The sequence below is a fragment of the Mesoplodon densirostris genome, chromosome 13 (genome assembly GCF_025265405.1).
Source record: "Mesoplodon densirostris isolate mMesDen1 chromosome 13, mMesDen1 primary haplotype, whole genome shotgun sequence".
In the NCBI taxonomy this organism is placed as follows: domain Eukaryota; kingdom Metazoa; phylum Chordata; class Mammalia; order Artiodactyla; family Ziphiidae; genus Mesoplodon; species Mesoplodon densirostris.
In genome coordinates, this window is record NC_082673.1 from 82,963,180 (window position 1) to 82,987,579 (window position 24,400).

The 24,400-nt window shown below is 48.3% G+C and overlaps 1 protein-coding gene across 4 annotated transcripts in view; it reads right to left on the reverse strand.

Annotated features, from left to right (window-relative positions):
* ASAP1 (ArfGAP with SH3 domain, ankyrin repeat and PH domain 1) overlaps window positions 1–9,360 on the reverse strand; it is a 349,810-nt gene extending 340,450 nt beyond the window's left edge. For 3 of the 4 annotated variants that reach the window (XM_060115496.1, XM_060115499.1, XM_060115495.1), the window contains exon 1: window positions 9,163–9,359. The gene's annotated coding sequence lies outside the window, so the exon portion shown is untranslated. Of the gene's footprint in view, window positions 1–9,162 lie in introns of all 4 variants that reach the window. The other variant, XM_060115500.1, reaches the window with a different exon arrangement.
* Between the last annotated feature and the right edge of the window lie 15,040 nt (window positions 9,361–24,400).

The window sequence follows — 24,400 nt, forward strand, 5'->3', positions numbered from 1 at the left end:
TGACAGTGGAGGGATAGGAAATAGCAGGAATGCCTGCATTCCAGTGAGAGACCCCCGAATGCCATGGTATAGTAACTGAGAGTTTTTACCTTCCTTCTTGAACAAATGTTCTCCTTAGGCCTCCAAAAAAAAATAACTACCACATTCCTATCACAAAGACTGTGATCCAGCTACTCTCAGCCTTGGATACCCACTCTCTCCATGTACTGAGATCCTACCCATCCTGGACTGTAAGTTCACAGAGCACCTCTTCCCAAAAACTTCCTCTGACCACCCCACTGGGACCTCTCTTCCTTCCCTGCACACTCATGGCTATTCCTGTATAACTTTCCTGTGGTGAGGACGGACATCAGTTCAAAATTATGAACAGTTCCACATCTTTCTCTTCTAATCAACTGTAAGATATTCTAGCCCACGGACCTTGAGTTTTCACCTCTGTATCCTAGGTGCCTGGCACAGAGCAGGCTATGCAGGAAAAGTCTGTGCAGGGAAGACTCTTCAAACTGAATTTGTTCTTTGTTTTTTCCTCCCGTTTGGAACCTACTCGCTTTTATTTAGACCTGATTATGTGCCTGGCACTCAGCCACTTTCTGTATATGTTGCTTTATTTAACACCTTTTTTAAAAGCCTGCAAGCTTTTTCAACACTTACAGCAGAAGAAGCTCAGAAAAACTAAGAGAAAGGTGAAGGCCAGACTATCCCAAGGCCACATGAGGAATTAGGGCATGGAATTCAAATTCAAGTCTTCAGAGGCAACAGTGCATCACAGTCAAGGGTGTGGGCACTGAACACAGACTCCCTGCTTAAAATCTCGCCACCTAGGAGGTACATGACCTTGGGAAAGTTAGTTAGTCTGTGTGTGTCTCAGTTTCCTCCTTCATAAAATGGGAGAAAAAGAGTGCCTCTTTCATAGGGTTAGTACGAGGATTCGTGAACTCATGTAGGAAAGCTGCTTAAAACAGTGCTCAACGTGTATGAATATACAATAAGTATTAGCTATCGTTATTGATTCCAAGTCCAGTGGTTTTCCCGTTGCTTCATGACAAATGCTCCCACCTACACCCACCCCATCAACTCAGGCATGAAAGAGTGATCCGGCCAAAGGACAAACCCCAGAGAGATCATGAGTTCCACCGTCCAGAGGAGCAGCCTCAGAGAACAGCAGGTCAAAGATCACGAAGGCAACGCAATGCACAAACTCCATCCCAAAAGGGTTCCCAGCTGCAGCTCAGCCCTCGTTTGTGGGGTCTGGGTGGAACTTCCGGGGAAAGAACATCACATGAGACAGGAGCCATTCGGCCACCCCAGGGCCCAGCTACTGCCCGGACGCCAGCCCCTCAGTCTACACAAGCTTTGAGGACCTGAGATGCTTGGAGTTCTTCCCCGGAAAACCCAGTGCCCGTGGTGGTGAGGCGGAGAGGTGGAGGGGGTCTCCGAAACAAGGTGTCGCTGAAGGATACGTGGTCCCTTCCGCCTTGAAGACAAGAAAGAGCCCTTACCCTCTGGGGCTCCCCCCTCCCACATTCATGATCCCACTGCGACCTGCCAGGGGGGAGGGTCAGGAGAGAGTTATCACCACCTTGACACAGGTGAGGAAGGCCGGTTCCAAAGGAGGGTAAGTGACGGCTCCTAGAGGCCACGTAACTAGTCGATATCAATTTCCAGACTAGAACTCAGGACTTCTGAGTCTCAATTCAGTGCTCTTTTCCATTATTTTCTTCTGTCTTCTGCATCAGTATTTGTCTTTTTCAGTACATACAATTCCTTTCTTCCTAAACACTTACTGTCTTCTCTGCACTGGGGGTTGAGAAGATGAACAAGGCATTTTAAGGCCCAGCTCATACCTGCCCCCCAACCCCGGCTCTGCAGGGTGAACACACAGGAGGGGCTCAGCAAGTGCTTGCTGATCTGAATCACATCTTCTTACTGCTAGTGTCTGATAAGGATTCTGGTTTTCTTTGCTCGAACTGGCAATTTTTACACGTTTGTAAATGTTCTTTCTCTTCCTCGTCTGCAAAGGAAGACTGAATGTATTAAGCTGGCTGGTTTCCAGTTGGTGCCTACAGGACAGGAGAGCTGAGATCCCTCTACAAGGCCAGGACCCCAAAGGGGTCCCAGACTCTTCTGAAAGTGGGCCTGAACTACTCCTCTCTCCAATGCAGAGAAACAGCAAGAAAGTTTGTTCCGCCTCAGGGTCTGGATGGTGGAAAAAAAGGATTCTGTGCAAACTTTGAGGCCCTAAGTATGGGTGAAGGGTCCAAACACACAGCACTGGACTGGGGTTAAAAGTCTTGAGCCCAGTAGCTACCACAGAAACGTGCCCAGGACTCAGGAAACCCTTGGAGCCTCAGCTGAAGGACAAAACCGCTCTGTAAAGCCACTTCTGCTCCCCGGGTATGAGCCACGATGCCCCGCAAATCAGAAGATGCAGGAAATGGGAGAAGTGGCTCCTCAAGTATTAACATAACAGGGCCGTCTGAACCAAGAATGTCAGTATATTTAAAACAAAGATATGAAATAAGAATGAGAAATTCTCACGCAAGAAGAAAACCCAAGGATTAAAAGCCAGGATGGTTTGAAAGACAACCAAAGAGAATTTCTAGAAGTTAAATGGAGAGTCATTAGAAATAAAACCTCAGTGATGAGAAAATCCAACAAATGTGGCAACACAGTTGGGCACCAGAAGCCAATGGATTTGATTCAGCCCAGTCAGTGCCTGCCCTTTGCTTGTGCCCGAGGGAGGAGAGGGGTAACCCAGACCCCCCACCCCTCCCCCTCAAGACGCGCAGTCTGAAGGGGAGGCGACCACAGCAGCAAACACGTTTCCACGCAGCACAGCAGCAACTGATGCTCCCATTTCTGGACTCCTTGTGCGGGACGCTTTTCCTACATTATTTCAGGTCAGTACAGAAAGTGTGAGGATGGGAGGGAAGGTGGGTCAGTAGCAGACCCCAGAATCTTCTGGCTTCCTCTGGGCCATCCTGCATCCATCAAGGTCACAATCACAATGGAATGTTGAGCCCTTTTTTTTTCTTCCTGCTTCCATTTGCAAAAATCTTTTTCTTGGGAAATTTCAAGAATAAGAATAGTACAAGGAACACACATCCCTTTACCCACGTTCATCTGTGGTTAATATTTTACTCCATTTGCTTTTTCCTTTTTTTCTCACTCACATATAATTATTATGTATTCAGAAAATACATATAATTATTTTCTGAACCATTTGAGGGCAAGTTGCATATATTACAGTCTTTTACTGGAGCACTCTCTCTGTGTTTCTACTCGAAAGGATAATTATTTCAGTGCAAAACTACGATGAAACAGGCACCAGTATCATTACACACAGGCAGGGTTCTATAAAGGCAGAAGCCTTGCCGGAAAAACTCATGATGAGCCCTGATGAGGGACAGACAAGCCATTCCCCAGAAACCACACACGGGCTTGCCTCTCTCCTTCCTGTCCTGCCCACGATGACCGGGACGGGCTTGGTTCCCCGGAACCCCTGCCGCATCTGGGGGAAGCGGTGACGGGCACACTTCTCTATCCCAGGTCTACCCAGACTCACCTGGGACCCCTCCGTTGGAAAGACGTTGCTTGCTCACTTTTCTGGTTTTCTAACTCAGCACACTTTCGCATTCCCTGACTTAGAGAGGTAGAGGAAGAGGAAACGCCAAAAATATTACAAGACCAGCTAGTTGGTGGCACTTCCAAGGGATGGGGTCTGGCAGGGAAAGCTCAGGCAGCAAGGGACCTCGGTCTCTCTGCAACCCGGCACTTGGGTAGCCAGCAGAGCTGATGGGATCCCCCCAGAGTGCTGAAGGTCTCGGGATGCCATCTGTTTCTGGGGAGCATCTGGGGGTAGGAGACCATTTTCTCCCAATAACGGAGAGGCGTCGGAAGCTGGTCTTGATCACCCCCTCACAGCGACGTGGCTACACATCACATCATGCTGCGTTTCCCTTATTCTCAGAAGATGGGGCCACCTGCCACAAAGCACAGGAGGCCAGGCCCTTGGGTTGTGTTTTTCCCCTCATGCTTCAGGTGGATTTGTCCTGATCAAATCACACGCCTTCTCCTATCTCTCTTGTGGCCAGTGGCCTGCTTTGGGGACAGAGCTGGCTGAGGCTGGGGACACTAGCTGTGGCTCGGGACCCAAGGTTTTAGCTGTACAAAAGGCACGTGTGTTGAGATTCACACTGTGCCCGCAAATCAACCACAGCCGACATTTAAAGAGAGGACCGACCCCTCAGACCCCACCCCTTCCTGGGAGTGGATACGGGGTACGTGGGCTGGGAAAGGGTGATCATGGGTTGGCGAGTTTAACTGATTCCTGAGGTGGGGTGAGAAAAGTGAGAGTCCTGGGTTGCCAAGCGAACAATCTGGCCTGCAGCCTGAAGGATGCACAGAGAAATGAATCCTCAACTCCAACTCCTCACATAAAGCCGGGCATCGAGAAGAGCTTGAACGAAGGAATGAATAAACCTCAATGAGGGAATGAACATTTGGGAGGGCAGTGAGTTTACAAGTAGAGACTGACTCCCATCGGGGTACCACTACCTCCAGGAAGATTTCCCTGGCCTCCCCTCCCCCACTGGGTTAGAGGCCTCTCCCCAGACGCCCATAACACCTTCCCCTACCAGCCTGCAAAGATGTCCACGTCCTAATCCTCAGGACCTGTGAATGTGTTAGGCTACATGGGTTACACAGCAATGAGGAGCTAAGGCTGAAGATGGAATTAAGGTTACTTATCAGGTGACCTTAAAACAGGGAGATCATTCTAGATTACACAGGTGGCCTGATGTAATCAAAAGGGTCCTTAAAAGTAGAAGAGAGGAAAGAACGAGAGATGATAACATGAGAAGGACGAGGACCAACACTGCTGACTTTGAAGATAGAGGAAGGGGTCAAGAGCCAAGGGATGCAGGAGGCCTCTAGAAGCTGGAAAAGGCAAGGGAATAAATAGATTGTTCCCTAGACCTCCAGAAGGAACAGAGTCCTGAGCACACCTTGAGGTTAGCCCAGTGAGACTCATTTCAGACTTCTGACCTCCAGCACTGAAGGAGAATAAATTTGTGTTGTTGTAAGCCACTAAGTTTGTGGGAATTTGTTACAGCAGCAAGAGGAAACTAATACATCATGTATCATCAGACTGATCCTAATATAATGTAATTTTTATTTATATGCCTATCACTGCCATCAATAATGATGATGATGATGACGATGGCAGCTAACATTTGTTGAGCACTTACCACATGTCAGGCCCTGCAGCAAATTTTTCATACATATAAGATACTATAAAAAGGTAACTTCAATTGAACACTATGGTGAAGGTAAACACAGGGATCTGAGAGTGGGAGAGGGAGCTAGAGGCACCTTCAAGGAGTTAAAGACGCATGTATATTTTACAGGATGAGCAGGAGGTGGCCCAGGAGAGAGGAAGAAAGTCCCAGGCAAGAGGAAGAACACAGCAGAGCCTCAGAGAGATGAAACAGCAGGGCACGTCCCGGCGAGCATTTTGGTAGCTCAGCTGCAGGCTGATAATTTCCACGTTGGTGCCTCTCGTCCCTAAGTCTCCTCTGAGGTCCAGAGTCGTGTCTGCCTGAAATCTCCACCTGGATGCCTCGCAGACATCTCAAGCTCAGAATGGCCCCCGTGGAACCTGTCTCTAGTCACACGCTTCCCCAGAGTCTTCCCTGTCTCTCCAAATGACACCCAGCTGTTCAAACCAGAATCCAAGAGTCATCCTTGAGTCCTTCCACCTGCCCCACCCTCATTACATCCGTCACCAAATTTCATCAAGATCCAACCAACCAGGTTGCACTCACTTCTCTCCACCTCTACTGGCACTGATGGAGGCTCCACCCTGATCTAAGCCACCTTCATCTTTCCTATGACTGCAGTGGCCTACTAACTGGTCTCCCTGCTTCCACTCTCGGCCCCCTGTGATCCACTCTTATAAAAAAGCAGTAAAAGTAATCTCCTAAAAATGCCAATCAGACCCCACTCCTGAGCCTAAACTCATCAGTTTCCCTTTGTACTTGATGGGGGACTGTCCGCAGCACGGTGTGATCTGCCCCTGCCTCCCTCTAAAACCTCACCCTGTGCCATTTTCCCCATCCCGCCCCCGACTCCCCTCACTCCCAGGAACACATCAAGCTCTTCTGTGCACAGAGGACTTCGCACATTCTAATCCCTCTGCCTGGAACGCCCTCTCTCCCGCAACCTCTCTGCCTGGCCAGTTGCTTCTCAATTCTTCAGCCTCAGAGAGGCCTTTTCCTGGCAAAACTAGAACTCCCTCACGCACCCCCCACCCCGCTTCACTTTGGTCATCCGGTCGATCCCTTGTGTGTGCTTCCTTGATAACAAGAATCACAATCTTTCATTTGTTAGAAGTTACCTGCTTCTTTTTTTTTGCCCAGCTCCTCCAATGGAATGCCAGCCCCATGAGGGTGGGACCGGGCCTATCTTGTTCATCGTTGTATCACCAGGACTTCACACAATGCTTAGCATGAAGCAGGTGCTCAGTACAGGCTTGCTGAACTGACTCATTGAAAGAGAAAGTGCGAGGCTGACACTGAAAGATGAGGCTGACACTGAAAGATGAGGCTGGAAATAGAAGGCCTTGAACAGAGGGTCCTATTCGTCTTTGTGCAACTGGCACCTTCCACAGGGGAGCCACTTAGCAAATGTGCAATAGAAGAATGAAAGGATGACTCAAATTCCAGATGAATCTGAAAAGTGTTGTCCTTTCTGGTCAAGGTTCCGGAAGCAGCTCCCTCTCCTCCTTGGGACTTCTCAGGAGGTAACATATCCAGGGCATATAGCAAGTGCTCAATAAGTGCTAGCGATCGCTGTTACTATTGCTTACATGGGGATCATTTATGCATCCCATAGAAAAGACCTGTTCTCCAACCCATGCAGATATAGTGGCTGGGAAAGAAGTGGGAAGAAGAAACACAGGAGGGGAAAATGAGAATGGGGCCACACGATCCAGTCATATTCTACTGAGAACTTGGAGGGAAAATGCAGAAACAACAATGTTCCAGGTTATACAGGTTCCCTTCTTTCCTCTAGACTTCAGCCACCTGGGTGCAGCATGGAGACGGCCCACAGGGAGGTGGGTCCTCAGGAAGCGTGAGGGAGGGTCCCATTTGTCTGCACACACTCATTTGGGGGCCTGCAAGCCTTCGACTGATTTTGCAAAATCTGGCTCACTGTGGCTGGTGAGGAGCGGGGAGGTGGAGAGAATTTCAATTTCCTTCACCAAATGGTAAGCTTTAGAAAAAGTCCTTTCTCTCCAACGTTATCACATACTAAAAATGAAAAACCAGCCATTCGGAGCTCTCGTAGGGAGAAAAATAGATGGGCTGCCTAGCTCAAAAGATACAGGAGGGCTGGAAATCATGTCTAGAGAACATCATACGGTACATTATGTGCTAAGATACTGCCCTTTTTTGGACCTGGGAGTTTCTATTTTTTACAGAAGAATGGGATAGAGAAAAGTCATTCCTATATAAGAAGCCACCCATTTTATATTTCAAATCCATTTGGTGGCTGAAGCTCCAAATCCATTTAGTGGCTGAACAGTAGGGGTTAGGGAATTGTTTTCTTTTAACTCTGTCTCAAAATATGCAGTTTCAGGGGCTTCCCTGGTGGCGCAGTGGTTGAGAGTCCGCCTGCCGATGCAGGGGACGCGGGCTCGTGTCCCGGTCCGGGAAGATCCCACATGCCGTGGAGCGGCTGGGCCCGTGAGCCATAGCCGCTGAGCCTGCGCGTCTGAAGCCTGTGCTCCGCAATGGGAGAGGCCACAGCAGTGAGAGGCCCGCGTACAGCAAAGAAAATAATAAATAAAGTCTATTAATAAAAATATGCAGTTTCAGATAACTGCATATCTCAAAAAATAGCAGCAATAACAGACAAGACAGAACAAGAGAGGGCACTAAAACGATGAAGGTTATAATGCCAAGAAGGCATATTTCCCAACATTTCATGGCTGACAGACCATACACTGACATTAGTGAAATGAGCACTAGACGGGGAGTCTGAAGCCTGGCCACATGACTTTACATAAGTCACTTCACCTCTCTAGGCCTCAGCTGTATAACAAGAAGGGATTGAAACAACTATTCTCAAAGATTTGATGCTTCCAGAAGACCTGCATCTTCTCTTCCTGCATCTTCCCTTCCTGCATCTTCCTCCAACTGCAAAACGGAAAGGCCTTGGGCTGAAGTTTGTTGGAGAGAGAAAACTGGCCTCAGTATTGAATTATGTTTTACAATCCCCAACCATTTCTCAGCAATCCATGCCCCGGTGTCATCCCAGAATCCATTCTGCTAAGACAAACTGACCGAGTCTACGGGTAAAAAAGTAGGAGGAAGTTCTTGTTCTTTCTGATCAGTGCAGGTAAAGCTGAGGTCACGCTGAGGATGGTCTGAAGTTGGCTCTCCATCTCCCTGCGCTAGTGGAAAAATAAATTATTGAAGGAAACCGCTTTAGGAATGCCCGAGAAGAACTCTCGGGATGTAGGAAACCGCAGAACACCAGACACCAGCGAGTTTCTTTTTTCTTTGAAACTTCATGTCGCTCTCAGAAAATGCAGCAGGTCCCCAAATGGTACAAGCAGAAAAACACAAGCCACGTCCCAATCTTCCCGTGCACAAACCCCAAGCCCCGAGTGGGAATTTTTTCCTCAAGTTTCGTTCGCTGAAATTAACTGGCCTGGGGCCTGCCTGGCAGCGCCGAGCCCCAGCCGGGGCCGGGGGCCGCGGGGCCGGGCCGGCCGTTCCCGAAACGGCGGGGAACTTTCCTCCGCCGCGCCCGAGACAATGCCACGGCCGGCGCCCGCGCCTCCAGCCAGGAGGGCGCCCCAACGGCGGGGCCCCGGCTCCTCTCCGGGAGGGCGCGCGAAACCCCCGGGGCGGCGCCACCCGTCCCACCCCGCGCCTCGGGGGCGCAGACCCCCCTGGACGGCTGAGCCCGGCCCTGCGGAGCCCGCGGCCGGCGCCCTCCCCGCGCACCGGGCACCCGGCCGCGAACGGAGCCGGGACCCTCCCGGCGCCCCGTGCCGGCGCCTCTCCGCGCGGGGGCCGGGCAGGGGGCGCCGACGACCCGGGGCGACCCCGCGCGGCCCCGCCGAGCCCGTCCAGGCGCCCCGCAACTCACCGGGACCGGGCGGGCCGCTGGGCATTATTCCATCGCGGGCTCGGCGCCGGCTCCTCGGCGGTGGCGGCAGCGCAGACGCCCGCGCCCCGGCTCCCCTCGGCCGGCCGATCGCGGCTCTCGGAACGGAAAGCGGGCGGCGGCCGGAGCAGCCGGCGGGGCGGGAGGCGCGGGCCGGGGGCTGCACGAGCGCAGAGTGCCCGCCCGCGGCGGCGGCGGCGGCGGCGGCGGCGAGGCGCGGGAGCCGAGCGCGGCGCAGGAAGGGGCGGGCGACCATGTGCCGAGGGGAGGAGGCCGCAGCGACGCGCGCGGCTCGGACGATCCCGCTCGGCGGCGGAGGGCGCGGGCTTCAGGAAATCCAAACACTTCGACAGGAAATCGGAATCCTGACTAAGCATTCCCGGCCCGGGGGCCGCCCCACGCCGGGGGCTCCCGCCTCGCTTAACCCTTGGCCCGCCGGCACGCAGGAGGGGCGGCGGGCTGGCTCTCCGACGCCGCGCGCGGGGCAGGCGGGGTCTCGGACACCCGACTCCGGCGTGCGAGCTGGGCCGGGGTCGGGCATCCTACCCGTTCGGCCCCACACCCCCGCTGGCCTGCCTTCTCCTCGCTCAGATGTAGAAGGGGTGGGATTTGTCCCGATAAAACCTTGGCCTTGGGAGGTGCCTTTGTAAGTCCCCGGACACCAGGAAAGCACCTTGGCCTCTCTGCCACCCTTCAGAGAATGAACTTGCAATCTCCTGGCCGTTTCCCCTATTTTTTCATAAAATAAGTGACTTTACCTGGCTGCCCCCTTTCACGGCTCCGCTTTGCTAATTTCCTCATTTTTTGCCCAGTGCCAGGGGGCAGGACCTTTCCGGGTCAGGATAGTATAGAAATAGTATGCACAGTAACAGTATGGACTTTGGACTCTGACCCAGGTTGGAATCTGGACTTTGCGTTTTTTCTAACTGTGCTACCTTGGGTAAGTCACTTCAGTTCTCCGAGCCTCCGTTTACTCAAATATGAAATGAGGTGGTCATACCGCCTTCCTAGGGTTGATTTGGAAACCAAATGTTTAGACAGGGACTGACACACTGTAAATGCTCAGATAAATGAGAGCCATGATTGTCTTTATTACCACAAGAGATATCAGAGGAAGAAGGGTTTTAGAGGTGGAGGGTGTGCTGTGCATCTATACCTACTTCACAAAGCCTCGGAACTTCATTAACCTCCTTATCACCCAGAGATTATTTTTCTTTGCAGCATTTCAGAAACTGCTCTCTGCAGAGGAAAAGGTTAGTGGCTATGGCAGACCCCCTTCTGGTGAAATCTGAAACTCAGCAAACCTCACAGAACTTGCTATTTTACTCTTAACCTGAGAGTCAGGACACTGGGTGGGTGGGTGGGGGGGGTTGTTAAAAAAGTCTGGAGAGGCTTTACAAAGTTTGAGAAAACCTGAGTAAATCTCCGTCCATTCAGGCCTGGACTAGGTGGCCAGCGGGAGTGATTCATTGTGGCTTCCCGCGGAAATGCCACATTAGGGGGGTTTCTACCTGAAGATGCAGCTTGGTGGTTTTGCTGTAAGTCTCTCAAAGTCCTTTGAAACCCAATCTGACTTGAAGAGGGAACAACATACCCATGAATGAAAACCAAACTTGAGATGAGCCTGCCAGGCACTGAAAGTTGGGTATCAGCTGCTCAGCTCTAAGGAAGGACCGGACATCAGTGTTAGACCCAGTTTGTCTCTTTTCTGCAACTCTTTTTCAGTGGCCAGAAGCAGTGGGACAAGCTCCCGGTTTGGCCCCGGGAGTCCAGGGTCCTGCCCAAGGCCCTTTTTGCAGCTGCTAGTCCCTCTGCCTGGAAGAATCTCTGCTTGGCTGTTCGTTGAACTCAACTCACAGCTCAGAAGTCTAGACCTCAAAAGGGGCTTTCCCCAACCATTGGATCTACTGGTCTTTAGAGCTCTTGTCATGGTTTAATTTGTCCTTTTATTTGGTTGCTTATTTATCATCTGTCTCCCCCTGCATGGGTAAGCTGCATTAGTGCGGGACCGCTGCTTGTCTGCATCACTCCTGTATGCCGGTGCCAAGAACAGTGCTGGCCCATAGGAGACCTTCAATAAAGACATGTCCAATGAATGAAAGAGGTAAACCAGGTTAGAGTAGCAGGTTCAATCTGTCCCTTAGCTCCCTGCATCTTCCGCTTTGGGGGAGAGGGTTTAAAATGGGAAAGCCCAGTGTCATGGAAGAAGCACCAGAGGCTCTATTAATGGCTCTGGAAAGTTAAAACGGTAAGTAATTAAGACTGTCAGACGACATAACTGCAGTCTCATTGGTACAGTCCCAGTTAATTGTGCCCTCCTTTATGCTCCCCCAGCACTTCTGTTCATTTAAAGAAGAATCGGGGACTTCCTTAGTGGTCCGGTGGTAAAGAATCTGCCTTACAATGCAGGGGACACAGGTTCAACCCCTGGTCGGGGAACTAAGATCCCACATGCCTCAGGGCAACTAAGCCTGTGCGCCACAACTACTGAGCTCGTGCGTCTCACCTAGAGAGCCCGCGTGCCGCAGACTACAGAGACCACGCTCCCTGGAACCCATGCGCCACAACTAGAGAGAAGCCCGTGCACCACAACTAAGACCTGATGCAGCCAAAAATAAATAAATAAATAAATAAATAATAAAATAAAATAAATCTTTAAAAAAAAATAAAGAACGAATCAATCACATTCTATGCTTGCTCGGTATGTGCCCTCCTCAGTCAGATGGCAAACTCTCTGAGTTGGAGGGAAAGCAAAGGAGCCTGCATTTATTGACCACTTACTCTGATCAGGGCCCTGAGCAAGGTGAATTTGAATTCATTAAGTCATTGGTTAAGTGCTCAAAAAGCTTCTGGGCAATAGATCTGCAAAGATGAACTGTTCTTGCTCTCCGAGAAAGACAAGAAAGTTCTATTTAGAAAGCAGAGAGATGATTACTCTTACAGAAGTATGTCCAGGGTGTCACAGATAATTTAGAAATTTTCCTAAATCAGAAGGGAGTGGGTATCTTAGGCAGTTCAGGCTGCTATAACAGAATACCATAGACTCGGTGACTTATTTTTTTTTTAATAAATTTATTTATTATTTATTTATTTAGGCTGCGTTGGGTCTTTTGTTGCTGTGCACGGGCTCTCTCTAGTTTCTGTGAGCAGGGCTACTCATCATTGCAGTGCGTGGGCTTCTCATTGTGATGGCTTCTCTTGTTGCAGAGCACGGGCTCTAGGCACGCAGGCTTCAGTAGTTGTGGCACATGAGCTCAGTAGTTGTGACGCATGGGCTTAGTTGCTCTGAGGCATGTGGGATCTTCCCAGACCAGGGCTGGAACCATGTCCCCTGCATTGGCAGGCAGATTCTTAACCACTGCGCCACCAGGGAAGCCCAACTTAGTGACATAAACAACACACATTTATTTCTCACAGTTCTGGAGGCTGGAAAGTCTGAGACAGGTGCTGACAGATTCGATGTCTGGTGAGAGCCCTCTTCCTGGTTCATAGACGACTGTCTTCTTGCTGTGTCCTCACATGGTGGAAGGGGCAAGGGAGATCTCTGAGAAAGTGCTCTTTTATAAGAGCACTAATACCATTCGTGAGGGCTCCACCCTCATGACCTAATCACCTCCCAAAAGCCCCAACTCTAATATCCATGACATTGTGGGTTATAAAATTCAACATACGAATTTTGGGGGTATACAAACATTCAACCTATAGCAGGGAGTTAGAAACCACTTCCAAGAAGTAGGGGCTCTTAAACTAAGCTTCAAGGAAGAGGTAGGACTTATCTAGGTAGATGAGGGGGCACAGGCCCGTCAGCCAGAGCAAAAAACACAGTGCTGATGATGCTCAGCCATCTGTCCCCTAGACCCACCTCTGAGCTCACCTGCAGCTGCAGTTTGATTCCATCTGTCCAGAGGAACTGTCCACCTGAAGCACGTGTCCCTCTCTTCCTCTATGCCTGGGGCCTTTCCGCAAGGCTTCGGGATCTTGCCCAGATGGAAAATGCCTAACAGCCTCGGGGCAGCCTCCAACCAATCAGTGGATAAATGTCACAGCCTCCATCCCTAAAGGGGAACAGTCCTAAAGTGCTTTCAACACAGTTCCTCAGAGGATCCCCAGTGGAGTCCCGTTGCCCCCAGTTATATCTCTCTTATTAATTCCCTATGCCTCTTCTCTCTTCCCTGTCTCCCTCTCTCACTTCCTCATTTGTTCTGCCTGGAATCAATCACCTCCCAAATAAACTAACTGCACCCAATTTCTTGTCTCAAGGTTTGTTTCTGGGGAGACACAAAGCAGGTCAGCATTCATTCATTTATTCACAGATATTGACCAGGCACCCCCTCTGTGCCTGAGCAAAGACTGAGACTGAGTAGGAGCGTGTAATATATTTGGGTAACTCTACAAGGTTCAGCATGGTCTGAGGAAATGGTACAAGTTCGGTCATGGAAAGCAATGAGTCTAAAAAGCTTTGCACCATTTTACAGTTCAGGAAACTGAGGCACAGGAGTGTTGAGTAACTGGCCCAAGGTCAAACACTTAGTTCACAGAGGAGTTTTGGAGTCCAGGCTCTTAACCGTCACCCTATACTCCCTCTCCTGGTGGTTAGAGCTACGGGTGCAGGCTGCAGATGAATTCACCCATGGGGAATGTGTACAGTGAGAAGATACTGGGATCAAGATTGAACGCTGAGGGACACCATAGGCAACAGAGGAAGGGGTGCCCACAAAGCAGACTGGGGAGGGGAGGGGGTGGTCCAGGAAGGGAAGTGGAAAGAAAACCAGGGATCAAGGGAAGAAATTGCTCCTAGAAGAAAGGAATGGCCAACACTCTCAAATGCCACAGAAAGTCCAATCAAAGAAGGATTGGAAAGCAAGTGCCCATTTTATTTGACAATTGGAAGGCTGATAACTTTTGCCAGAACATCCTCAATGGAGTGAAGGGATTGGGAGCCAGATTGCAGTGGGTTGAAGAGTGAGTGGGAGACAGCAAGTGTAGACAATTCTTTTCAGAAACATGGCAGTCTAGCTCGTCGGAGGTAAGGGTGGAGGATCCTTTAAAGAGGGTGGGCGAGTGAGCATCTGTGCCTGATGGGAAAGTCCCAGTAGGGTGGGAGAGGTTGAAGAGGAAGGGCAGGGTCGCTAATGGAACAGGTCCTGAGGGTGAGAGGGGATGGGATCTAAAGTGAGGTGGGTGGGGACGAGCCCCGGACCTGGAGGACCACCTTGTCCACTGGAGGAGAGGGCCAGAGGGAAAGGAGGAGAATACTCAGATGCCATCAGGAACTTCTCCTGGATTCACAGGCTAGGGATTAGGCGGGCCCTGAAAGGTCCCTCGTTTAATTCCTCATGACACTCATGCTCTGGGCGAAATGAATTCATCCCAATGTAGATGAATAAAAAGTGACTTCCGCCTCATAACTGGGAAAGAAATAGCATAAGAAGCTATTTTGGCCCAAAGTAGGTTAGTGAAGATGGAAAGGAGAGGAAGAGCAAGAGAGGCTTCTGGGAGCCAGAAGACACACAGCCTGGTGACTGATGGCTGGAGGGAGAGTCGGGGGGCGGTGGTGAGAACAAGCAAGGTGGGCACAGTGGTGCTCACCTGTGAGGAGGAGGCAGAGGGTGGTATTCTGAGCCGTGATAAAGAGGCATGGACATATATACAGTACCAAACGTAAGGTAGATAGATAGTGGGAAGCAGCCGCAGAGCACAGGGAGATCAGCTCGGTGCTTTGTGACCGCCTGGAGGGGTGGGATGGGGAGGGTGGGAGGGAGGGAGATGCATGAGGGAAGGGATGTGGGAACAGATGTATATGTATGACTGATTCACTTTGTTATAAAGCAGAAACTAAAAAAAAAAAAAGAGCAGGGAAGGGGGAGGTTTTGAGGAGGAAGGTCATTAGCTCCTTTTTGTGCTTTGTGCTGGGAAGGTAGTGTGGGTGCCGCTGAGTCTTTGCCTTTGCTGGGCAGGGACGCGGGGTAGTGGGCTTGAGGGTGGCGGGAAGTGGGCAGGTGGAGGGCTCTCCGCAGCTGGTGAGTAGGGGAGCAAGCACCTACGGAGCCAACACCCTTTACTAGCTTCTCCCTGTCTTGCCTTGTAGCCATAAAGCAGGATTTCTCGTCCTTGGCACTATTGACCCATCGGACCAAATAATCCTTTGCTGTGGGGCCTTGTGCATCGTAGGATGTTTAGCAGCATCCCTGGCCTCTACCCAGCCGATGCAGTAGCAGCCTCCCGGCCATGACAGCCAAAAATGCCTCCAGACATTGCAAAATGTCCCCTGGGGTTGGGGGCAAAATTGAGAACCACTGCTCTGTCATCTTTTCCTCAGGTCACTTAAAAAATTGTTCTCTGGGGCTTCCCTGGTGGCGCAGTGGTTGAGAGTCCGCCTGCCGATGCAGGGGACGCAGGTTCGTGCCTCGGACAGGGAGGATCCCATGTGCCGCGGAGCGGCTGGGCCCGTGAGCCATGGCTGGGGAGCCTGTGCGTCCGGGAGTCTGTGCCCCGCAACGGGAGAGGCCACAACAGTGAGAGGCCTGCGTACCGCAAAAAAAAAAAAAAAAAAAAAAAAAGTTCTTTAAAAGGCGCAACTTTAGATAAACTTTTTTAGCAGAAGCATGTATTCCCAGTTGTGGAGTCACATTGTCTGGATGCAAATCCAGTTTCCACCACTCTACTGGTTTCGCTGTTGTTTTATTTTTTCTCGTTTTGTATTTTCTCTGTAAAATGAGGTTTTTGACAGGGTGAAAGGAAGTAATCCAGGTATGGAGTACCTGGAGTATGGAGTAGTATGGGGTACTACTGGTACTCCATACTAGTAGTATGCAGTATGGAGTACCCAGTTAGCAATCAATCGTCAGTCACTCGCTATTATTAGTAATATTCGTAGTGGGATGTAGGCACAGGTGAGACCGCTAGTGAGCATTTGGTCATTTGGGCCTGGAGATATGGAGGGCACAGATGTGTCACAGGTCAAAGGGCACACTTGAAGCTGTAGACATTTATGACACGGCCTGGAGAGAGTGGATAGGGAGAGGACGGGAGCTGTAAGCCAAAACCGCAGACATCACCTCCATTTACCGAGCAGCTGAAGGAAGAGAAGTCTGTAATTGACATTTGGGCAGTCAGAAATGTAGACAGGGAAGCAGGTGTGAGTTTTTCACTGAGCCAATATCAGGCAGCTCCCCTGACCTTTGGGTGGCGGGAGGCTTGGCAGCAGGTTGCTGTATTGTGGGAGGATCATGATGATATTGATGTGGCCCCTGAGTACTCACCTGAGTCAGGTGCTATACAAATATCAGCATTCATTTAATGCTCCCAAGGCTATCACTTAGGTATTATTTATTACCCCCATTTTAGAGACGAAGAAGCTGATGCATAGAGAAGGAGGTGAAGGAAGGTGAGTTTGTCAGCAAAGTAGTGTGGGAGGAGAAAGGGCCTTTTGTGTACAGAGAACGACATGAAAAAAAGCAGAGCCCAAGCACCTCATGCATCCATCAGGGTCAGGAAACAAAGAGTGTGAGGCAGGTACAAAGGGTTAAAGGGCAACACACAGGGGGCCCCTACGATGGAGAATGGTAAGCAGTGCCATGCCCAGCCACAATGGAGCCCAAGGCGAAAAGGAAATTCAGTCATACTGACCTTTTCTTTCTTTTACATTTTGAGATTTTGTTCATTTTGGAATTTTCCCATTAATTTTTCTTTTTAAAAGGATTGCATTAAAATATTTTTTATTTTGATTACTGAATTTGTTGGCACCTGCTTAGATGGATTGAACAGAATGCCAAAGTCTTCCAGGCTCCTTGACCTTGCTGCTTACAAGTCAAGTTCCAGCCTGCGTCACTCCCCTCTTCTTTAGCCAGGAGGAGGCAAGACCTTGGTTTCAGCCTGTGGGAAGAGGTAATTCCACAGGAGCAGAAATGCTTTCTGGAAGAGGAAATGGATACTAGGCTCCAAAACCTAACAAATGTCCATTACAAGAGGTTCCCCTTTGGGCCACCTGGAGATTCTTGGTACAGAGAAGAAAACATTCTGGGGGCCATGGGGAGACAAGTTTAGGAAAGAATAGGAAATTGACACACTGAACCAAGTGGTTAAGAACTGCCCTGCAGTCGGTAGCCTGGGCTTAAATTCTGGCTCACATACTAGCAGCGTGATTTTGCCTCGTAGCTGAAAGTGTTAAGCCTCAGTTTCCTGGCTATAAAATGGAGATAATAAAAGTACCCATGTCATAAAGTTGTTAGGAGGATTAAATGAATTAAGCCACATCAAAGTGCTTGAACATAATAAATATTCTGTGTTGTTTTTTTTTAATATTGCAATATCAGCATTTTTAAAGTTATTATTATTTTTCAAGCTCGGGAGTAATGAAGGGGAGAGATGGAATAGTAACATGAAGCTTAGAGGGATTCCAGGGAGGATTTTTGTTCGTTTCTTTGTTTCTCCAGCTGGGAGAGCAAGAGAAGGAGCAGGGGAGAGGGACAGACAGACACGTGCGGGGAGCAGTGATTCCCCACCTGAGTTGGGAATACCTGTTAAACATCCTCAAGTTGGACTCACCAGTTCGCTGAAAGGTTAATGACGAGCACGGTTGCATGTGCCTGGCCAGTGTCATCAGAGACAGAATCAGATTTCCTAATGCCCAGGGAGGTGTTTCTCCCCCAAAACCTGACCGCCATAGTGTATCTAGTGATTGTCAGTCCTGGAGCCACTCTTTGAGCCCAGGTCACAAGAACGTGAGATGTGATGAGGTCTTTCTCATCACACTGCTAACAAAACCCCTCCTTGCAAAAGCTGAACCGGAAAGGGTCCTATAAGATGAACACCCAATGGCATTTCCTCCAGAGATGCTGAGCATCAGGGAAAATGCTTTCCATCCTTAGATCATTAATTTTAAAAGCTTCATTTCCAGATTTAATGGAGCTTTGTGATAAAAGGGTCAGAGAACTAGGTCACTGCAACCATCTCTTAAGGAAGGAAGGAAGGTGTCTTCCATTTTGCATGAAATTAATAAGGGCTTCACCCTCTTCTCCACCTGGGAACCCCAGGTGGACCAGAGCAAGCCTTCCCCAACTTTTTGGGGTGGGGTTGGCCCCTCTCTATGTTCCCATAGCATCCGGGGGTCAATGTTGGTGGAGCCTTTACTGCAGTGAACCTCGTCTCTCCCCTGTAGACCTAGGGCAAGGACTCTTCTTCGCCTCTATATACCCAGCACCATACACAGTGTGTGCTCAACCCATGCCTCATGAATGAGTGCTTGCATACTTGATGAAACATCTCTGCTCATCAGCTATGTGAGAAAACCCATTCACTTTCTGAGTAAGCAAAATTGGGCAAGGAAGATTTCCAAGCAGGCTTCTCAAGCTGGTACATTGTCCAGGGTGGAAGCAACTGTATGTGTTAATAGGAGTACAGTGATGACAATAACCAATAATAATTAAAATGTATTGAATGCTTACTCTATGCCTGGCACTGTTCTCATAATTCTAATGGCACTTTCCAATGATTATCTCATTTAATCTCAAAATAAACTTATGAGGTAAGACTATTAATACATATATTTTACAGATGAAGAAACTGAGACTCAGAAAAGTTTCACACAGAGGATCTGTTTTTGGAGTGATTCATTAATTAGACTTGTGCTCTCTCTCTGCAATCTGAGCTCCAGGGGATCAAAATAGGGCATGGAGTTTGCAGACACCAAATCTATGGAGTTTATGGTGTATCTGAGCCATAGACGTAACTGTAAAATAACAGGTCCCTTTAGTCAGTGGCTACTGTTTCAGAAAAAGCGGAAAATCCTCCCCCATTGGTTTTGTAAATAGTCCTTAATTGAACTCAGCATTGGTATCATTACCAGCAAGTTCTGCAATTAACCAGCCTGGAGATTATTTGCTAGGTTGCAGCTACAGAGATAGTTACATATCTGTGTTTTAACTCTAGGGGAGACTTTCAGCCTGTAAGTTGCTTATCCAGCCACAATTGTAGCTGCTAGGAAACTGCCTGGGGCCATTTTAGGGGAATGAGAAAGCTAGAGGTTTACCCCAAAGCCAGCCGTTGCCAGCCCAGAATAATAACACTAACAATTAAGAACTAATATTTGTACGGTCTTTTAAAAATTACAAGACACATTCTTATACAATGACTTGTCTAGTTTTTAATTCCCAGGATAGTGGGAGGAGAAGACTGGTGTGAGGATTACTATTTTAAAGAAGAACACCCCCACCCACCCACCCACCCGCCAAAGCTTGTTTCCTCCAGGGCTATAACATACTCTTTCATTCCACAAATATTTAGTGAGCACCTACTATGTGCTAGGAACTGTACTAGGTGCTGAAATGTAATGGTGAACAAAACAGACATTGTCCCTGGGCTCATGAAGCTTACAGTCTAATAGGGAAGAAAGACCATAATCAAATAATATACAGAGATAAATGTAAACTTACAGCTATTGTAGTGCTACCAGAGAGGCAAAAAGTGCAATAAAGGGATTTAACCTAATCAAAATCAGGGAAAACTTTCCCGAGCTGTAATGAATAGGAGTCATCAAGACAAAGAAAGAGGGAAGAGTATTCTAAGCAGAGGGAACAGCGTGTATAAAGGCCCCAGGGCCAAGGAGAGTGTATCAGTTAGCTTACGCTGCACAGCAAAACACCCAAAACTTAGTGGCTTAAAAAAACATCATTTAGCCCATAATTCTGTGGGTTGACAATTTGGCTGGAATCAGCTACGTAGTTTTCCTCTGATCTCAGCTGGGTTCACTCATACCTTGTGGTCATCTTCCCCGTCAGCTGAATGGCTTATCTCGGTTTTATGTGGTTGTTCATTCTCTAGCAGGTAAGTCCAGGCTTGTTGACATAGCAGCAGGGTTCTGAGTGGAACAAGAGAGGAAGCTGCAAGGACTTTTATGGTCTAGGTTCAGAACTCACACAACCTTATTTCTGCCACATTCCATTTGTTAAAGCACTTTTAAATATGATTAATAGGATATAGGACCTTAGAAATGGAAAGGGTTTTCAGCAGAGTCTAGTGCAGGTAACAAAAAGTAGGTGTGTACCAAATATTATTTGAATGAATGGAGGGATGAACATACCACACCTGACATCATCAGCATCTCCAGTCCATGAAATACTGTACTCATGGTGTGGAACTAGCTTCTCTACCTTGGGTTTTGTTTTTTTTTAACTCCTTCCTCCTGCCCTCTCCACTGGGAGGTCAGAGAGGTTTATCTAAAATGCAACCTGGACCTAATAACCTCAGGGTTTCCCCAGTGCCTGCCAACATGATGGGTACATCAAAATCCCCAGGAGGGGCTGTTTAAAAGAGACTCCTGCCCTCCACCCTAGATTCACTGAATCAGAACTTCTGGGCTTGGGAACTGGGATCACTATTTTCTGAAAGCTGTCCCAAGGAGTTAGATGCAACTGGTCCAGCTTTCGGGAGCCACTGGCTACAACATAGTCCAGATTCAAGTTTTTCAAAAAAAGTTCTCTAGCAGTATTGAGCTCATCAGCTCAGACATTGCCTTCTTTTTCTTTAAACATCTTTATTGGAGTATAATGGCTTTACAGTGTTGTGTTAGTTTCTGCTGTCTGACATTGCCTTCTTTAAGAAACAGTCCCACCCTTTCCTTCCCACCATCCCCAGAACCAACGTCTTCCTTCACTGTATATCCATTAGATCTGGTACAGACTTTGTATCATATTATTATTATTCAAAAGGTATCATTAAAAATTGGTTTACATATCTGACACTTTCTCACTCCCCCTCCCCAGCCTTTCCCCCACTGCCACAGATCCTGTGAGGTCCCTGAAGGTCATAGTCATAGTATTGAGTGCCTGGTACAAAATCGATCCAATTTTGGATCAATCAATCCAATCCAGTTGACCCAAGTGTCCATTGATGGCTGAATGAATAAACAAAGTATGGTTTGTACATATATTATTCAGGTGTAAAAAGGAAAGAAATTCTGACACATGCTACACAACATGGATGAACCTGGAGGACGTTATGCTAAGTGAAATAAGCTGGTCATGAAAAGACAGATACTGTATGATTTCACTTACAGGGGTACCCATGGGAGTCAAATTCATCAAATTCATAGAGACAGAAAGTCGAATGGTGGTTGCCAGGGACTGGAGGAGGGAGAATATTATTATTTAACGAGTTCAGAGTTTCATGTGTACAAGATAGAAAGAGGTCTGGAGATTGATAATGGTGAGGCGGATGATGATTGCAAAAATAATGTGAATACACTTAATACCACTGGAATGTACACTTTAAAATGGCACCGTATAAGAATAGTTAAGATGGCAAAATTTATGTTCTGTGTATTTTACCATGATTAAAAATTAAAAGAATTGAACCGGGCTTCCCTGGTGGCGCAGTGGTTGAGAGTCCGCCTGCCGATGCAGGGGACACGGGTTCGTGCCCCGGTCCGGGAAGATCCCACATGGGCCTGGGGGCCATGGCTGCTGAGCCTGTGCGTCCAGAGCCTGTGTTCCGCAACGGGAGAGGCCACAGCAGTGAGAGGCCTGTGTACTGCACAAAAAAAGAGAGAATTGAACCAATGAAAGTGGGATGGTCACCAGGTATTTGTTGAACACCTCCAGGATCAGAGCATTTCCTGACACAATGACTTTGCCAGAGACCAGCTCATGGCCTCTCTTATAACTTGGAGTCCTTAAGATAATGGCTCTGCACATATTCCATAAAAGCCACTGATGGGTGACGGCCAGCTGCGGTTGTACCAGTGCTGCTAACTCTGCCTGGCTCCTGAGGCTTGGCGTCTCTCCCGTTTTCTTCTCCATTCCTGCCTGTGGTCTTGGTACTGTTCTCTCTCACAGACTTGGCGTGGCTCTGTCCCCGTGGTTGTCTCTGCCCCAGACTCCCACAGCTAATGGACCCTGCCCCAGACAGACCCAGAGGACTCAGTTCCCAGCTCAGGCCAGCCTCCTTGGAAGAAGTAATCAGATTGAAAGTTCTTCCTTAAATAGAGCCAAGGCCTCTGTCCTTATAACTTTCCTTTCTGTGTTTCAGATTCTACCTTCTGGAACAATACAGGACAAACCCAACCCTTATTCCCATCCAGCAGCTCTTCAAACACTGAAACACAGTGTCCCCAGATCTTCAATTTCTCAAATAACAGCTTTCTAGATCCTTCCCTGCACTCCTTTGCCCTTGTCTGACCCCATGGCCACTTACTCACATCCCTTTAAAATATGGCTCTTAGAAATACATAAATTCTCCAGATGGCATCTGACCAGTGCAGAGAAGAACAGAATTATTATTTCCAGGATGTGGACCCAAATTTGCTGAATCCTGAAATGAATCCAAATATCCATTATGTTTTTAAACTTAGCTATAAACCCAGAGTCAGCCTGTTTAACCACACACTTCCTACGTACGTAGCCCAAAGTGCAAATGACTGTCTGAAATGTCTTTGTGCGCCACACATTGAGCGGCCATTGAGCTCTTACAACAGCTGTTATATCTTTTTATTTATTTGGTTTAAAAGTTAGTTAATTTGCACCCACAGCTTCTCTAGCCCTCACTCCATTTGCAGTCAGTTCTCAGATTTCACAGGCTGGTTGTCCTCATTGTCCAGGCAAATCTCACCTCCTTCCCCCAGAGTCTGACCCAGATTCTGGGATCCCCAAGGGGGTCTCACGTGGGCTCTAAACAGACCTCTCACGTTCACCTCCTGCAAGCTCTCTGTGTCCATCCTCTGCCCTCGAAGCCCTCCCACCCAGCACAAAACAGGTACCAAGACTGATGTTTCCCAGAGCCCCCAAAGCCACAAACTGGAGACGCCTTCATCTCATCATCTCTCCTGCCGAGGTCCCCTTCTACAGGGATGGCCACAAGGGATGCCTTTGAGGGGCTCCTGTCCCCTCATTTGCCATCAGTCACCCCAAATCCAAACACAGGATATAAAGGGCAAATAGAAGCATCTTTAGAATTCTTGGCCATTCTGGATCTCTAACACACAAATTAAGCAAAAGCAGTGTGATTGCCATGCAAATACAGCTCTGAAGCCCTAGAGGCTGTCTAAGATGTTTCCTGGGCCCCCAGTCCACTTTCTGTTCAGAAGATAAAGCTGAGATCCAATAGGGAAAGTTATTTCCGCTGAGAGATAGTGTTAAAATGTTAAAGCCAGGAATAAATCTTGATCTCCTAAGACCCGCCCCCGCCCCAGGAAATCATCCCCCCCCCAAATTTCCCAAAAAAGTTAGGCACCTCTATGATATTTGTCTGGAAACTTCAACATATTTCTTTAAAAGTCATTAAGAAATTATGCTTTGTGTTAAACCCAATAGTTCATCCAATCCAGGGCTCTCTCTTCACCTCAAAATTTTACTGTTATTTTCCATTGGATACAACTAGGTATCAGTTGGGAAAAGGCTGATGAAATCCAGCAGTGATATTGCTAGAAAACATGTGTCTTTTTCTTTAAAACTGTAAGTTGAACAAGTTTTCCCTTGAGGGCAAATACTAAAAAAAGATAAGCAGGTGAATCTCATATTTTTCTGAGCTAGCGAGCTGTTTCCCTCCTATTGGATTTGGAAAACCAATTTCTCTGAATCTGGCTCTGAGCCAGGCTTCTCCCTGAACTGTGGAAAAATCATTACTCTCCTCTGTGCCTCACTTTACTCATGTGTAGAATGGGCTTCTATGGTGCCTCTAGTGACCTCTAAATGGAAAATAGTACCTGGCAAGCCAGGTGAGAGGATCGTCCCATCCATCCGTCCCTCCATTGATTCGTGTATTCATCAAGGATTTATTGAGATTCATTCATTCAAGAAATGTTTACTGAGCACCAGCTATGTGCCAGGCACTGTTCTTGGTGCTTAGAATATCTCAGTGAACAAAAGAAATAAACAAAAGAGGCAAAAATTCCTGTCCTGGTGGAGCTTACATTCTAAAGGGGAAAATAAGCATAGAAAATTGGTAAATTACATAATATATTACAGGTGATAAGGTCCATGGAGCAAAAAAAAAAAAAAAAAACCCAATAGGCCAGGGTAAGGGGGGATCAGGAGGACTGGATGGGGTGGAGCTAAGGCTGCCAGTTTTCTTTCATTGTGATAAAAATATACACAACAAAATGTACCATTTTAGTCATTTTTAAGGGTACAGTTCACCAGCATTAAGTATATTCACATTGTGTGTAACCATCACCACCATCCATCTCCAGAACTTTCTCATCCCTGCAAACTGGAACTCTGTACCT